Source organism: Salvia hispanica, chromosome 2, assembly GCF_029641045.1.
Source record: "Salvia hispanica isolate PSC_SH4W2 chromosome 2, Shi_PSC_v1, whole genome shotgun sequence".
Lineage (NCBI taxonomy): Eukaryota > Viridiplantae > Streptophyta > Magnoliopsida > Lamiales > Lamiaceae > Salvia > Salvia hispanica.
Genome location: NC_142693.1, coordinates 14,800,105 through 14,816,885, shown reverse-complemented (window position 1 = coordinate 14,816,885; position 16,781 = coordinate 14,800,105). Strand labels below are relative to the sequence as shown.

Below are 16,781 nucleotides of genomic sequence, written 5' to 3'. Positions count from 1 at the left end.
ATTTGTTTAAAACTTTTCATAAATGAATGTGCTCTATTTTTTGTGGACGACCAAAAATGGTAATTGTGTTCTATTTTTTGTGGACGAAGAGAGTATATACAAGTGAGACCCCTATTCCACTAACTTTCTTCCACCCACTTTTATTAACATTTCTTAAAACCCGTGCGAATAGAAATGAGACTCCTATTCATGAATGGTGGGAGTATCAATGAAATATTTTTGTGGAATATAGATTTTATTTACCTCATATAAAATTGAAATAAGACAGTTAGTTGTGAATGATGTGAATCAAATATTTTTTCTTTCACCCCTTCAAACTTTAGTGGTTTAACACATATTTGGATTCATTTAAGTACATTATTTACATTGACATCACTTTTTGTTACATAGAGCATTATTTTAGGCCTCGTATCTTCAAATCTAATGATCCATATATTTAAAAACACCAAGAAGAAAGTACTCCATAATATATCAATTCCAAACATGAGTAGCGTCAACACACATAACCAGACAGTAGGATAATTATATACTCCCTCCGTCCTCCATTAAGAGTCACACTCTTCCATTTCCGTCCGTCCTCAATTAAGAGTCACACTTCATTTTTACAATAAATAGTAAGTAGGTCTCACATTCTACTAATTCAATTCACTCACATTTTATTATAAAACCAATATAAAAAAATGGGTCTCACATTTCACTAACTTTTTCAACAAACTTTTCTTTACATTACTTAAAACCCGTGCCCGGTAAAAAAGTGACTCCTAATAGGGGACAGAGGGAGTATATAGGAGATGAAACGACATGCAGCTCAGTTGATGAGAAGATAGACATCGACGAGACTCACGAGAGTGAAGAGAGTAACGGCAAGAGGAACATATAGCTGAGGAGGTGGAGAGAGAATAGTAGCTTTCTCATACTCAATGCTCCATTTTGCCAAACCATCACTCACACTAAGAGTCGCTTTATAACTCTTGTACTATTGCAGAACATCTCCTTCCAAAACAAAAAATGTGATGATTTTTGCAGCATCATCTATCGCCTGTTTCAGAACCTTTGCAGTTGTTGGAATCGCTCTTTCATCAAATAATATATATATTTTTATATGCGTCAAACTACTACTACCTCCATCCCATAATAGATGTCACCCTTTTTTTAGTTCGTTCCACAAAAAATGTCACATTTTCTTTTTTTGGAAAAAGTTTTCTCTCATATCGATATAAATATATTATTTTTTCTTTTCATTTAATGTACAAAACAACGTCTTCTAAAATCTCGTTCCATTAGCAAGTGTGTCATCTATTATGACGGAGAGAGTATATAATATCAACCAAAAAATAGTAGTATGATTGAATTTGAGGATAGATATATAGTGACATTTATTACCAATAATATAGTGCCAGATCTTGATGGAGCCAACGGCGCCCTCCTCCCCTTCGATGAGCTCAACTCCGGTGAAGGCTGCCGGGAATATCTTGACAATTTCGTTCGTGTCGAGCTTGAAGAAATTGTAGAACTTATCAGCTGGGCATTTGATTGCAGCGCTAGCAACTAGGGTTTCTACCTTGTTTGCCATTTTGGTATTGAGTCTATACTATAATTCTACTCCTATTATCTTCTGAATTTATAGTGCTGTGGCAACTTTATTTAATTAGTATTGGCATGTATCATTCATCTAATCCATACCTAAAAAATCTTAATATTAGTGTCCCACTTTGAAATCGGAAAAGATATCTTAGCTAATGATTCTTGATAGTGATTGGGCATAAATATTGCGTAGTAGTTATAATTACCAAATTTAAGTAGTCCATTTTATTTAAGTAAACTTGATAGTTTTTACAAATACAGACATTTTAATGCTAATAATTAACGCCCCACTTTTTCAAACCCTAATTTTCGGGTTATAAAATTTTTGCATTAAATGCCTTAAATGCTATGATATGTGGATTATTTGATGAGTAAGTAATTGCATAGTGTCTTTGTGACCTAATTGCGTATGAGAATTTAGATTGAGTTGAATAGTCAACTTGTTGAAATGTTGACGTGGCTATTGAATAGTCAAAGATGGAAAAAATATGACGTGGCCGTTGAAAGGTCAATGCGATGAGAAAAAGAAGAGAAAGTGAAGAAATGATTGATTGGGTGTGAATATTTGATGCGGAGAAATATAATTGTGGGTGAATTATTTTCATAAGGGATGAGTGAGAATTAAATAGGAGCATTATTTAAATGGGTGGAAATTTTCGGCCATCATGATTATTGGAGAAAAATAATATTATTCTTGGAATTAATTATTTGTTTGGGATAATTATCCAAATTAAATCCAAAGTCCAAATACTCTATAAATCCTACATGGAATTTTCGAACCACCACTTTGATTTTTCCCATGAGATTTTCGAAAATCTCATATATTGGAGAAGAAGGAATTATTTATTTATTTGATCCCTTATTTATTCTATTCCATGAATAAATATAAATATGCTAAAATATCCTAGCATATCTTGCCAAATCTAAGGAGATCTTACCATATCCTAATTTAATTAGGATTAATATTAAATCCCTTTGGAGGAATTGATTTTACACGCCACTTTCCATTTAATTGGGGAAGAATATTATTATTTTTCTTACTCCGTGATATATTATTCTACTCCGTGAAATATTTGAATTAAATCATAGGCTAAATAAATAAGCCTAAATTTCGAAATCCCCTATATTCTCAATGGTTTCAATGCCAACTACTCTTCAAATCTCTCCATATCTTCTCAAATCTCTAATTTATTTAATTAGAGATATTATTGTTGGCACTCTATAAATACATGGGAGATCCTAAACCCTAGAGATCAAAAACCGGCGCCCCACTCCCCCATTATTTTCGAAATCTCTCTCCCCACTCTCTCCAAATTTTCTTCAAGTTTTCTTCAAGATTTCTTCATCAATTGAGAAGAATTCAAGTTGGAGTTCAAGATTTTATTGAAGAATCAAGTCTATAACTTGTTTCTACCGATTGTTCTTTTGGAAAAGGTACTTTAATCTTTGATCTCCTCTTCTTCTACCGATTAATCGGTGTTCTTGAGTCCACATGCATTTAGATTGAGTGAATGGGAAATAAATTGATGAATTTTGGGATGCATGGATGTGTGTGTGTATGTGACCGTGTGTGTGTGTGTGTGTGCGCACGCCTCGGCGTGCGTGCACATGTGTGGTGATCGTATACGTGTGTTGTGTGTGTGGAACACTCATGCGTGACACGATTTAATGGTGAATTTGGAGTTGTTCATTGAATAAGAATGATATGCTAATCATGCCTTGATTTTGGATGATGATATAAAACATTTATCGATGGGAAAAAGGGAAACATGGGAACATGCATGATTTTGAATCAATGATTGAAACTGATTTGTGATACGCCTAATTTAAAGGTGATACTTCGCGCTCTCAGCGTGATAAACGAGGAGAAGAGAATACTTTCGAGATAAGCCGACGAGGTGGGCTTTCTTTTAAAATAAGGACATTGTCCTAAACTGATATTGATGATAATGAGATATGTGTTATCATGTCTTGATTTGTTTTGTCGTGCCTATCCCTCGTGGCTATGCCACTATTGATTTAATCGAATTCGGATCCTTGTAGAGCCGCAAACTCTACTTGGGTTAGTGTACACCAATGTTAGACCGAGTGCTGGCGTACGGGTCGGCCGGTCTAGTGACCTGGATTGCGGCCGCAGTCCTTGTCATGTAGAATGAGGATATGGTAAACGTCGATGTGAAAAATGGTTGCGCGACCGTGATATTTGATAAAGAAAATATTTTGGTGCCTCGGGTCTTTCTAAAGTTAAAACCCCGATGGACACTTGAGAATGGCATGATAACTATAATTGTGATAAAACTGTTTTCGGCAATGAGTCCACTGAGTATGAATATAAGTACTCAGCCCTGCATGTGTTTTCCCTATGTGCAGGTTGAGCGGTGGCGAGCGGGCGGCGGTGTTGAGTAGGAAATAATAAGATGATCTGTTGGAACTCTAAGTGTCGTTGTGTCTCCATACATAGCCTCACTTCTTTCTTGGTCGCTTCCGCTATATTATGAAACTTGTGATCTTTTGGTTGGGTTAAACTCTTTTATTTCGTGAGAGTATTTGGATGTGGAACAGTTGGAATTATTTTTGGAAACTTTGATAAGCATTTATTGTGATAGCCTTTTGTTGGATTTCTTGGCTAAGGCATTATTCTTTTCCTATTTAATGGTTCATTAAATGCTTTGGTTAAATCTCTTTTTAAATGGAACCCTAGCCTATGATCTTTGATGCATTTAAGTCCGTCTAGTTAACGATCGCCGTATTTATTATACCCTAGATGGGCGGGTCGTTACAGTTGGTATCAGAGCAATCGTTCTTTCCGCTCTGGACCCAAGAGTCTTGTTGTAATAAAATCTGAAATTCGTATAATTTGATTAATGGATAATCGTCGAAGGCTCAACACCGCAACTCGTCTCCGCTCAACCACGAGGAATGAGGTAACAAGTATCTCTTGAATATTGATCTGAATTATGAAATATTGGAAGTTGAAGCGAATGAGAGTTGTTGTGATATTTGGGAATTTGTGATGGAGTATAAAATGATGATTATGCAAGCATGCGAAATTGCTAACTGTGATTATGCAAAAATAAAAGATGAATGCTGTTATGCAAGTGATTTGCGACTAAGATCGCTACGAATTGAATAAATGAAATTCTATATGATTTGTGATTTTCGTGATATGTGATGAACGACATCTATGAGAATGAACTTGAACATGCTGCTATACATAGTTGTAAGTCGTGTCGCGAATGAAAATTTTGTGATAATATCGAACTTGGAGGCACCAAACGCCGAATACGAGGCGAGCGACTTATGAGAACGAATTGCAAAGCGTTGAAACGCGAAAACATATATATATGTACACACCTTTTGGCACGGAAAGGAAATTCTGTTATTTCTTGATATGATATTATCTTCACACCTCCGTCGTTCGACGCATACACATATATATATATATATCCATCGTACTCTCAGCATCAGTTGAAATCTTATACACTATTGATAATTTCTTCGATCCTTGTTCTGATGCTGAGATTTCTTTTGTAGATGCCTAATCATTATTACGCACCGATGTGCGATCGTTACGCGAAAAACAAGGTTTTCCCTGTCGAAACCTACCAAGAGTTTGAGTGGGATGGGAAGTCCTTTCTCCTAACCTACGTCACCGAATTCTACGATCGCTGGATGGATGCATACGCGTATGGAGGAGTTACCCATCACGCGGGGATCTCGAGATTGATCCACACTCTGCCGAGACCTTGGAGCGAATGGACTGCCCAAGCTGCATTGCCATATACATGGTTCAGTCCGCCAGAGTACAAGCCTCGAGGCGATATAATCGGCTTGATAGGAGTGCTACTCCCAGCCATGGCAGCTGCGAGGGATGGACCGCCGCTTAGCCCCCCACCGCACAAGTATCCGCCGGGACAGGCCCGCCGATGGAGGTATCGTCGCGATAAGGAGCCGCATGTTGATCGTGTTCCTACTAGGCCGAGACTTAAGGCTAATGCGGCTAACCCTTTGATTATCCATGGGAATGTGGAGGACATGCGTGCGATCACTCCGCCGCCCCCGGATGTTGGTGAATATGGCGAGAATGAGGGACCGGACGAGGAAGGACCTGTTTTGGAAATGGATGAGGACGATGACCCCGAGGAGGATATGAACGACATCGACTAGGATTGATAGTCGTGGAATATTTGTTTTGCTTCCCTCATATTTTTGGATTGATTTGTTGATTTTTCCACCTTATGATTTTGCTACTCTTTCGTTTTTCTGCATCGATACTAAGACCTCTATGAGATTTTTTTTTTATTAATATGCCATGGGGAGATATTTATTTTGATGCAATAGATTGCCTTTCGTACATGGTGCAAATTATCTATCAATATGTTCTCACTCCATCACATCATGCCTCTTATAGCACCACCATTTTTGAATACCTTATGGCGCCCTGTACTCGCCACTTAAATTGTACAACTGCTTCTTAAGTGTAAAGTACCTTGATGATATGGAACATTGATCTTTTGATAACCTTGACGCAGCCGATTGTTGGTAACAATGTTGATTGACACTATTCTTTGCAATCCGTCAATGTGACGAACTTTTGATATCTTGTGCTTGGCCATATACTCTAAAACAATTGACCCATGAACCTTGTTATTCAACTATACCACGTGACTATTGTTAGAACCATGGGAATATTTTTCAGAATGCCACCAAGACGCTACCGAGAACCAACTCCTCAAACGGAGGAAGAGGACAGCGTGTCACAACCAATTCCGCATCTTCCACCTCCTCCGCCTCCGCCGCCTCCGGTCGATCGAGAAATCGTGAAACTATTCTTAGAGCAAAAGCCACCTGTGTTTGACGGATTGGGAGAACCGGCCAAGGCTGAATCTTGGATCCGGGCAATAGAGCGCATCTTCGCGATATTGAGATGCAACGATAGAGAATGTATGAGTTGTGTGACCCATCAGCTGACTGAGGCAGCCGACTTTTGGTGGGATACTAGAACGAAGACTATGCCACGAGACCAAGTAGAGGCGATGACGTGGGAAGGTTTCAAGACGGAAGTATACAACAAGTATGTGCCGAAGAGCTATCGGAAAGCAAAGGCAGCGGAATTCCACAATCTGACACAAGGACACATGACGGTGACCGAGTACGATCGAGCGCTCAACAGCATGACCCGGTATGCCCCCGATCAAGTCGATACCGATGAGAAGCTATCCGACAAGTTCCGTGAGGGACTGAAACCCGAGATAAGAATGTCGTTGGCCAGCCGAGGGAGACTCCCCTACACCGAAGCGTTAGCACTTGCGCTAGATATTGAGGCAGCAATGCCTAAGGAGAAAGCTAAGGAGAACACTACTTCGTCTTTACCCCCACCGCACTATTTCAGAGAGAAACGGAAGTGGGATGAGCCTAGAGCTTCGCACGATGGAAAACGGCACCAGTCGAGTCAGCATCGATCCCAGCACGAAGGAGGGCAGCGTACGTCTAGCCAGAGAGGAGACTACCGACCGAGGGCACCACAATGCAATGTGTGCTCTAAGTACCATTTCGGAGAATGCCGATAACAGAACGTGATCAAGTGCTACACTTGTGGAGGAAAAGGTCACTTCTCTAGAGAGTGTTCGAATAACAAGATAGGATCGGGATCGAGACGGAACGATCGGGGATCCCGTCAACAAGCGAGGGCACCGCCGAATGAATCAGGAGGAAATCGCGACTCATCGTCACGGCAACAACAACCTCACCGCCCCAGACTTCCTCCCCAAGCTAGAGCGTTCGCGCTGGAACAGAAGAAGCCGAAGAAAGAGCAAGAGGATCGTGGGAAAGGAAATTTGACAGGTATGGGCGAAATTCTCAACACCCCTGTTGTTGTGTTGTTTGACACGGGCGCATCGCACTCGTTTATATCTGAATTGTGTGTGCGCACTTTGAGCTTGCCTACTAGCGAATCTGAACGTAGAATGATGGTGTCCTCACCAGTAGGAGGAATGATAAAAATATCTAGAAAGTGCTCGAACATAGAAATTGTTATGGGAGAAATTAAGATAGTTGCTCATGACTTACGAGTCATAAAAATGGAGGATATCGATATAATCTTGGGAATGGACTGGCTGACAACGAAGTTTGCGACGATTCGTTGTAAGGAGAGGCAGATATCTCTACAAGCCCCGGGAAGCGAACCCACCATATACCATGGGATCTCGACGAATCGGCGAACCGCCATTATATCCGCGCTTGAAGCGACCACAATGATGAAAAAGGGGCGAACTGCCTATCTTGTCTACCTCCATGGAGAGGAGAAGGACGAAAAGAAGATGGAAGATGTTGCTGTCGTGCAAGAATTTCCAGACGTTTTTCCAGAAGTGTTACCTGGACCACCGCCAGATCGACAATTGGAGTTCACGATTGACCTTGAACCGGGAGCGGCACCCGTATCAAAGGCACCATATCGAATGGCGCCAAAAGAGTTGGAGGAACTAAAGATACAACTCCAGGAACTCATGGACCTAGGTTTCATTAGGCCTAGTGTCTCGCCATGGGGCGCACCAGTACTTTTTGTAAAGAAGATGGACGGATCAATGAGGATGTGCATCGATTATAGGAAACTAAACAAGTTGACTCTATAGAACAAGTATCCACTGCCAAGGATAGATGACTTGTTTGACCAACTGCGAGGAGCAGGAGTCTTTTCAAAGATGGACTTGAGGTCCGGATATCATCAGCTACGAGTTCGAAAGGAGGATATACCCAAGACTGCGTTTCGCACAAGATATGGCCACTACGAGTTTGTGGTGATGCCGTTTGGATTGACGAATGCCCCAGCGGTATTCATGGATTTGATGAATCGAATATTCCATCCGTACTTGGATAAATTCGTTTTAGTCTTCATAGATGACGTGCTAGTCTACTCAAAGAACGAGAAGGAGCATGAGGAGCACCTACGAATCACGTTGGAAACGTTGAGGACCGAGAAGTTATATGCCAAATTCAGCAAGTGTGAATTCTGGCTAAAGGAAGTGAATTTTCTAGGACACATTGTGTCGGCAGAAGGAATCTGAGTGGACCCCGCCAAGGTTGAGGCGGTACAACGATGGAAGTCGCCTTCAACACCAAACGAAATTCGGAGTTTCCTAGGATTGGCAGGATACTACCGAAGATTCATTGAAGGATTCTCCAAGATAGCGAGACCAATGACGCAACAACTCAAGAAGGGAGTCAAGGTGAATTGGACCCCAGAGTGTGAAGCAAGCTTTCAACTCTTGAAGGAAAAGTTGACAACCGCGCCAGTGTTAGCTGTGCCCGAGTCTGGAGTGAACTACGTAGTCTACACCGACGCTTCGAAGGTTGGATTAGGATGCGTATTGATGCAAAATAATAAAGTGATCGCCTACGCGTCACGACAATTAAGACCACACGAGTTGAATTACCCAACGCACGATTTGGAGTTAGCAGCAGCGGTACATGCCCTAAAGATTTGGAGGCATCATCTCTACGGAGTTAGATGTGAAACCTTTACGGACCACAAGAGCTTAAAGTATTTCTTCGAGCAAAGAGACTTGAATATGCGACAACGAAGATGGCTCGAATTAGTGAAGGACTACGATTGTGGAATTAACTACCACCCCGGCAAAGCAAATGTAGTGGCAGACGCTTTGAGCCGCAGAGATCATTCGCAAATAGCTACCTTTTCTGACGGAAGAGGAGAGCTTGATACGAGAATTTAGCAAAATGCGATTAGAAGTGATAAGAGCACCCGAAACAGTGGAAGAGCGAATTGCCACTTTGGTGGTTAAACCAGATCTAAAGACGAGAATCGTTGCAGCGCAACGGATGGATGCGGAACTAGAGGAAATCCGAGTTGAAGTGAGAACCGGTGAATCCGAAAAATTTAGTGAGGAGTCCGACAACGCCCTCACCTTTGAAGGAAGGTTGTGCGTACCAAACAACGAGGAACTTAAGAACGAGATCATGAGCGAAGCTCATGAAACTCCATACACTGCCCACCCTGGAAGCACGAAGATGTACCAAGACTTGAAAAAGTCCTTTTGGTGGAATGGCATGAAGAGAGATATCACAGCATTTGTAGAACGTTGCTTAGCCTGCCAACAGGTGAAGGCATTACATCAACGACCGCATGGAAAATTACAACCATTGGAGATACCCGAGTGGAAATGGGAGCACATCACCATGGATTTTGTGACGGCCTTGCCGAAGACCCTAAATGAGAACACCGCAATCTGGATGATTATAGATCGACTTACCAAGAGTGCGCATTTCATACCGATTCTAGTAACCCATGGATCGAGCAAGCTGGCTCGGATCTACATAAAGGAGATTGTGCGATTGCACGGAGTCCCGGTGACAATTACGTCCGATCGTGACCCGAAGTTCACATCGAAATTTTGGATTAGTCTACAGCGCGAGCTTGGAACGCGATTGAATTTTAGCACGGCATTTCACCCGCAATCCGATGGGCAATCCGAGAGGACGATCCAAACTCTCGAGGATATGTTGAGAGCCGTGATTCTTGACCGCGGTGGAAGTTGGGAGACCGTACTGCCGCTAATTGAATTTGCTTACAATAACAGCTTCCAAGCAACAATCAACATGGCGCCATATGAAGCCTTATAAGGAAGAAAATGTAGATCGCCGCTCTACTGGGATGAAGTTGGAGAGCGACGGGTGCTAGGACCCGATGCGGTCGAAGAAATGGTTGAAGTTGTTCGACAAATTCGTGTGAGAATAAAGGAAGCCCAGGACAGACAAAAGTCATACGCTGACGTCCGACGAACTGACTTACAGTTTCAAGCTGGTGATAAAGTTTTTCTTAAAGTGTCCCCGTCGAAAGGGATAACACGTTTTGGTGTTAAGGGAAAATTGAAACCACATTTTATTGGGCCTTACGAAATTCTAGAAGGAATAGGACCCGTAGCCTATCGATTGGCGCTACCGCCAAGTCTTGGAAACGTGCACAACGTCTTTCACGTATCGCAGTTGCGAAAATATGTGTTCGATCCGAAGCACGTGATTCACTACGAAGAAGTCGCGTTGAATTCTCACTTGAGTTACGAAGAGAGACCCCAAATGATCTTGGACCGAAAGGTTCAGAATTTGAGAAATAAATCCATTGCTAGCGTGAAAGTGTTATGGAGGAACCACGAATACGAAGAAGCCACATGGGAGCTTGAAGACAAGATGATGGAACTGTACCCGGAACTTTTTCCATGAGGTACCAAATTTCGGGACGAAATTTCTTTTAAGGGTGGTGGAATGTAACGCCCCACTTTTTCAAACCCTAATTTTCGGGTTATAAAATTTTTGCATTAAATGCCTTAAATGCTATGATATGTGGATTATTTGATGAGTAATTAATTGCATAGTGTCTTTGTGACCTAATTGCGTATGAGAATTTAGATTGAGTTGAATAGTCAACTTGTTGAAATGTTGACGTGGCTATTGAATAGTCAAAGATGGGAAAAATATGACGTGGCCGTTGAAAGGTCAATGCGATGAGAAAAAGAAGAGAAAGTGAAGAAATGATTGATTGGGTGTGAATATTTGATGCGGAGAAATATAATTGTGGGTGAATTATTTTCCTAAGGGATGAGTGAGAATTAAATAGGAGCATTATTTAAATGGGTGGAAATTTTCGGCCATCATGATTATTTGAGAAGAAATAATATTATTCTTGGATTTAATTATTTGTTTGGGATAATTATCCAAATTAAATCCAAAGTCCAAATACTCTATAAATCCTACATGGAATTTTCGAACCACCACTTTGATTTTTCCCATGAGATTTTCGAAAATCTCATATATTGGAGAAGATGGAATTATTTATTTATTTGATCCCTTATTTATTCTATTCCATGAATAAATATAAATATGCTAAAATATCCTAGCATATCTTGCCAAATCTAAGGAGATCTTACCATATCCTAATTTAATTAGGATTAATATTAAATCCCTTTGGAGGAATTGATTTTACACGCCACTTTCCATTTAATTGGGGAAGAATATTATTATTTTTCTTGCTCCGTGATATATTATTCTACTCCGTGAAATATTTGAATTAAATCATAGGCTAAATAAATAAGCCTAAATTTCGAAATCCCCTATATTCTCAACGGTTTCAACGCCAACTACTCTTCAAATCTCTCCATATCTTCTCAAATCTCTAATTTATTTAATTAGAGATATTATTGTTGGCATTCTATAAATACATGGGAGATCCTAAACCCTAGAGATCAAAAACCGGCGCCCCACTCCCCCATTATTTTCGAAATCTCTCTCCTCACTCTCTCCAAATTTTCTTCAAGTTTTCTTCAAGATTTCTTCATCAATTGAGAAGAATTCAAGTTGGAGTTCAAGATTTTATTGAAGAATCAAGTCTATAACTTGTTTCTACCGATTGTTCTTTTGGAAAAGGTACTTTAATCTTTGATCTCCTCTTCTTCTACCGATTAATCGGTGTTCTTGAGTCCACATGCATTTAGATTGAGTGAAGGGGAAATAAACTGATGAATTTTGGGATGCATGGATGTGTGTGTGTATGTGACCGTGTGTGTGTGTGTGCGCGCACGCCTCGGCGTGCGTGCACATGTGTGGTGATCGTATACGTGTGTTGTGTGTGTGGAACACTCATGCGTGACACGATTTAATGGTGAATTTGGGGTTGTTCATTGAATAAGAATGATATAAAAGATTTATCGATGGGAAAAAGGGAAACATGGGAACATGCATGATTTTGAATCAATGATTGAAACTGATTTGTGATACGCCTAATTTAAAGGTGATACTTCGCGCTCTCAGCGTGATAAACGAGGAGAAGAGAATACTTTCGAGATAAGCCGACGAGGTGGGCTTTCTTTTAAAATAAGGACATTGTCCTAAACTGATATTGATGAGAATGAGATATGTGTTATCATGCCTTGATTTGTTTTGTCGTGCCTATCCCTCGTGGCTATGCCACTATTGATTTAATCGAATTCGGATCCTTGTAGAGCCGCAAACTCTACTTGGGTTAGTGTACACCAATGTTAGACCGAGTGCTGGCGTACGGGTCGGCCGGTCTAGTGACCTGGATTGCGGCCGCAGTCCTTGTCATGTAGAATGAGGATATGGTAAACGTCGATGTGAAAAATGGTTGCGCGACCGTGATATTTGATAAAGAAAATATTTTGGTGCCTCGGGTCTTTCTAAAGTTAAAACCCCGATGGACACTTGAGAATGGCATGATAACTATAATTGTGATAAAACTGTTTTCGGCAATGAGTCCACTGAGTATGAATATAAGTACTCAGCCCTACATGTGTTTTTCCTATGTGCAGGTTGAGCGGTGGTGAGCGGGCGGCGGTGTTGAGTAGGAAATAATAAGATGATCTGTTGGAACTCTAAGTGTCGTTGTGTCTCCATACATAGCCTCACTTCTTTCTTGGTCGCTTCCGCTATATTATGAAACTTGTGATCTTTTGGTTGGGTTAAACTCTTTTATTTCGTGATAATATTTTGGATGTGGAACAGTTGGAATTATTTTTGGAAACTTTGATAAGCATTTATTGTGATAGCCTTTTGTTGGATTTCTTGGCTAAGGCATTATTCTTTTCCTATTTAATGGTTCATTAAATGCTTCGGTTAAATCCCTTTTTAAATGGAACCCTAGCCTATGATCTTTGATGCATTTAAGTCCGCCTAGTTAACGATCGCCGCATTTATTATACCCTAGATGGGCGGGTCGTTACAAATAAGGACACTAATTATTTGTGTGTCTACTTATACTACCAACGGTTAATAAAATGTCCTTATTGTTGGTGTCCAACTAAAACAACGGGAAACCAATATAAGCATCCTAAAAAAGTAAAAGATTAAGATAATATGTCTTCAATTTATGGAGACTTTCTTTACCGTCCTAAATTATGATTATTTTTGAAAAAAAAATTCAAAATGCTAGTAACTGTATCTTAACCTAGAAAGTATTTGAATAATTCATACTTAATTGCAATAACAAAACTATTTCACTTTCACATGTTCAGCGACCTTGGAAATTTTGATATTTTATAAACACATAGTACAACAAAATTGGGTAGAAACATTACTATGCAATAATAAAATGATGATATTAATGAATTCTATCATAAACCCCATTGTTTGAATCTTTTCACTTATAAACATTACAACATTTAGAATTGGAAACCTCTCCATTAATTTAGTGAATAATTATTATTTTTCAAATATATTACTTTATTAATTTAAGTAACGTGAATCATGCACGAAATGCGCGTAGTAAAAATAACTTTGAATTACAGTGATCTACTCACCATCGGCTATAACCTACCCATCGACTAATGCAAATTCAGCATTGACGAATTTACACTTTTATTAATTATTAGTAATTGTTAATTATTATTGCTCTTATCATATTTTTATTATTAATTATCATGGTTTGATTTTTGCAGCCCAAACATGATTATCATGTGTCAACGTACGGTATATACTTATTAGATGCTAGGGTAATTATTTTGACAGTTAGATTAATATCTCGTCACAACCACCAATTAATACAGATGAGATTAAGAATAAGAATTAAGAGCTTTTTCTTGAGATTTAAATAAGTTGTGGTGATGTGTAGACCAGAAGTGGATTGGAATTAGCTTGTAGCCTAGTGTGGACATTAATACTAAAGTCACGAAACTTATGTTAAGTCACGAAATTGTTGTTCGAGCAATAGAGCACATTCCAATCAACTGTAGCCGGGTCGAACATCATTACCACATAATGGAATCGATCCGCGTCAAACATCATCAGATGATCAATAAGTATAATATTGGACCTTAAAGATCCAATTTGCAGTGTCCGTGCCTTCAAAACGTGGGGGTTCCATGTGTATGCGGGGTTTGCTGCTAGTGATTCGTGTAACCGTGCTTATTGTGGTGCCCAAGTGGGTACCAACATGAATTAGGGCGAGGTACATGCAAGTGCGATGAGGCTGTAGCGGCCGGTCCTACTGTGGTAGTTGGTGCGTAGGTAAGTACTTCACTCAAACTACTTTTCTAGCCAAATGTATCTTCTGCAAGTGTACGTAGCTAAATAGCTAGTGCAAGTAAAAATTATCGATCCCCAAAAACTAAGTGGCCGACTCAAGCACCATGATTTGATTTCTTTTACTATATAAACGATGGAAAGATGATTTTGGTAAATTTAACAAAGCAACTACAAAAGCGAGAAATTAAGTAAATAAGCAAGTAACGATCGTTATACAAGATAAGCGTTTAATCATCTTACCAGCACGCGCAATCCTTGAAAGAGAGAGATTGAAAAGTTTTAGTTCGTCTGATTTAATTCAGTTCGGATGTTAAAATAAACACATCCTACGTGTCACGACCGCTCTTTCTAGGGTTAATAAATGCGAGTGGTCGCGACTAATGAGACTTTAAGAAAGAGGAAATTTCATGGTTTCAATAAAGAGTTTCACCAACATATTTAATATTTAAATAACAGAGGAAGAATTAGAGTAACATTTAAATCCAAAAAGTACGAGTTTCGTTATTAATAATCCAACAGTAAATGAGTAGGGTTCAAAACATAATTGTGAAAGATAATCATAGATAATCATAATTCAGCGGAAGCGTTCGAGAGAAAGAGTGAGGTCATGTGTGAAGACACGACGACCATCGAAGTTCAAAATAAAAACCAACAAGAATTTCAGGTTCGACTCAACACCATCCAAACTGAGTATTACTCCCTCCGTCCCCCATTAATTGTCCACTTTGGTTTCGGCATGAGTTTTAAGAAATGTAAAAGAGCGTGGATTAAAAAAGTTAGTGAAATATGAGTCCCATTTTTATTTATTGATTTTATAATAAAATATGAGTGAAATAAGTTAGTGGAATGTGAAGCCTATTTACAATTTATGGTAAAAGTGAAAGTGGACAATTAATGGGGGACAAACGAAAATGGCAAAAGTGGACAATTAATGGGGGATGGGGGGAGTATAAAATACTCAGTGAACTTATGTCGAAAACCTAGTTATCAAATATATTTAACATGCCATCATCTAGTAACCATCGGGGTTTTAGCTTTATAGTAAGGCCCGAGGCACCAAAATATTTCATCATTAAAATTCACGGCTGCGCTGCCAAATTTCCCATAGACGTCAACATATTTGCACATACATGAAATGGAAATTGACTGCGCAACCGTGATTTTGAATGATGAATATTTTGGTGCCTAGGGTCTTTCTAAAGCTAAAACCCCGATGGTTACTTGATGATGGCATGATAAACATATTCGCAATATTTATTCCCATCGATAAAATAATTAGGACATTGTCCTTATTTAAAAGAAATCCCACCTCGAGTGCTTAATCATCGATTAAATTATTTCCCCTTACGATTTTTGGCTCGTTTGCAAGGATTCCCCTTTAGAATTTATATAACACATAGATTCTTCCTCTGTTATTTGAATATTAAATATGTTGGTCAAACTCTTTATTGAAATCCTAGAAATTTTCCCTTTCTTAAAGTCTCATTAGTACCGACGACTCGCATTTATTAATCCTAGAAAGGGCGGCCGTGACACTACTCCTCTGTGACTTATACAAAATGACAAGTACATTCTTATGTTAGAGTTTGTATACTAGAAATCACCTTTCGAGTGATTGAATACTGTTAAAACTCTTATTTTATTTTCTAAATGAATAAACAGATTATTTTTGTCATAATGTTGTTATATTTTACATTTAATGGATGTTAATTGCATATTTAAATGTATAAGTAATTTAACAAAGTCTAAGTCTTTGTTTTAGTAGACCGGTTGTGGGCGTCGTCCACTTTAAGGTAACACGGTCAGTTCTAAACAAAGAAAAAGAAGAATTTCACAACCTAGATAGGCTTAGACTACCTATCGTGAAAGGTTGCAATGTCAGTCCGATTATTTCTAAGCCTTACTGAAATAAGATGACGTTGGTGTGGTATAGCACTGAATGGATCTAACAGCGAGACAGTCTTTATGCTATCTACTGAAAGACGAGGTCTCGTAAATTATTTCTAAATCAATGTACGTTAGCATTGAGCATACGGTATTGATTATGCACTACTTTGACTTACCAAATGGTGCGGGTTTTTCGTAACCCAATAAGCCTGGTATATTGGGTAGTGGTGATTAGTATCTAGCGGTGCTAGGATTGCTATTAT

At 39.3% G+C, this 16,781-nt stretch overlaps 2 pseudogenes; one reads left to right on the top strand and one right to left on the bottom strand.

The window, feature by feature from the left end:
- Positions 1 to 659: 659 nt before the first annotated feature.
- On the bottom strand, positions 660 to 1,573 carry LOC148931626 (MLP-like protein 43; annotated as a pseudogene).
- Positions 1,574 to 6,266: 4,693 nt separating this feature from the next.
- LOC148931625 (uncharacterized) lies at positions 6,267 to 14,548 on the top strand (annotated as a pseudogene).
- The last annotated feature ends 2,233 nt before the right edge of the window (positions 14,549 to 16,781 follow it).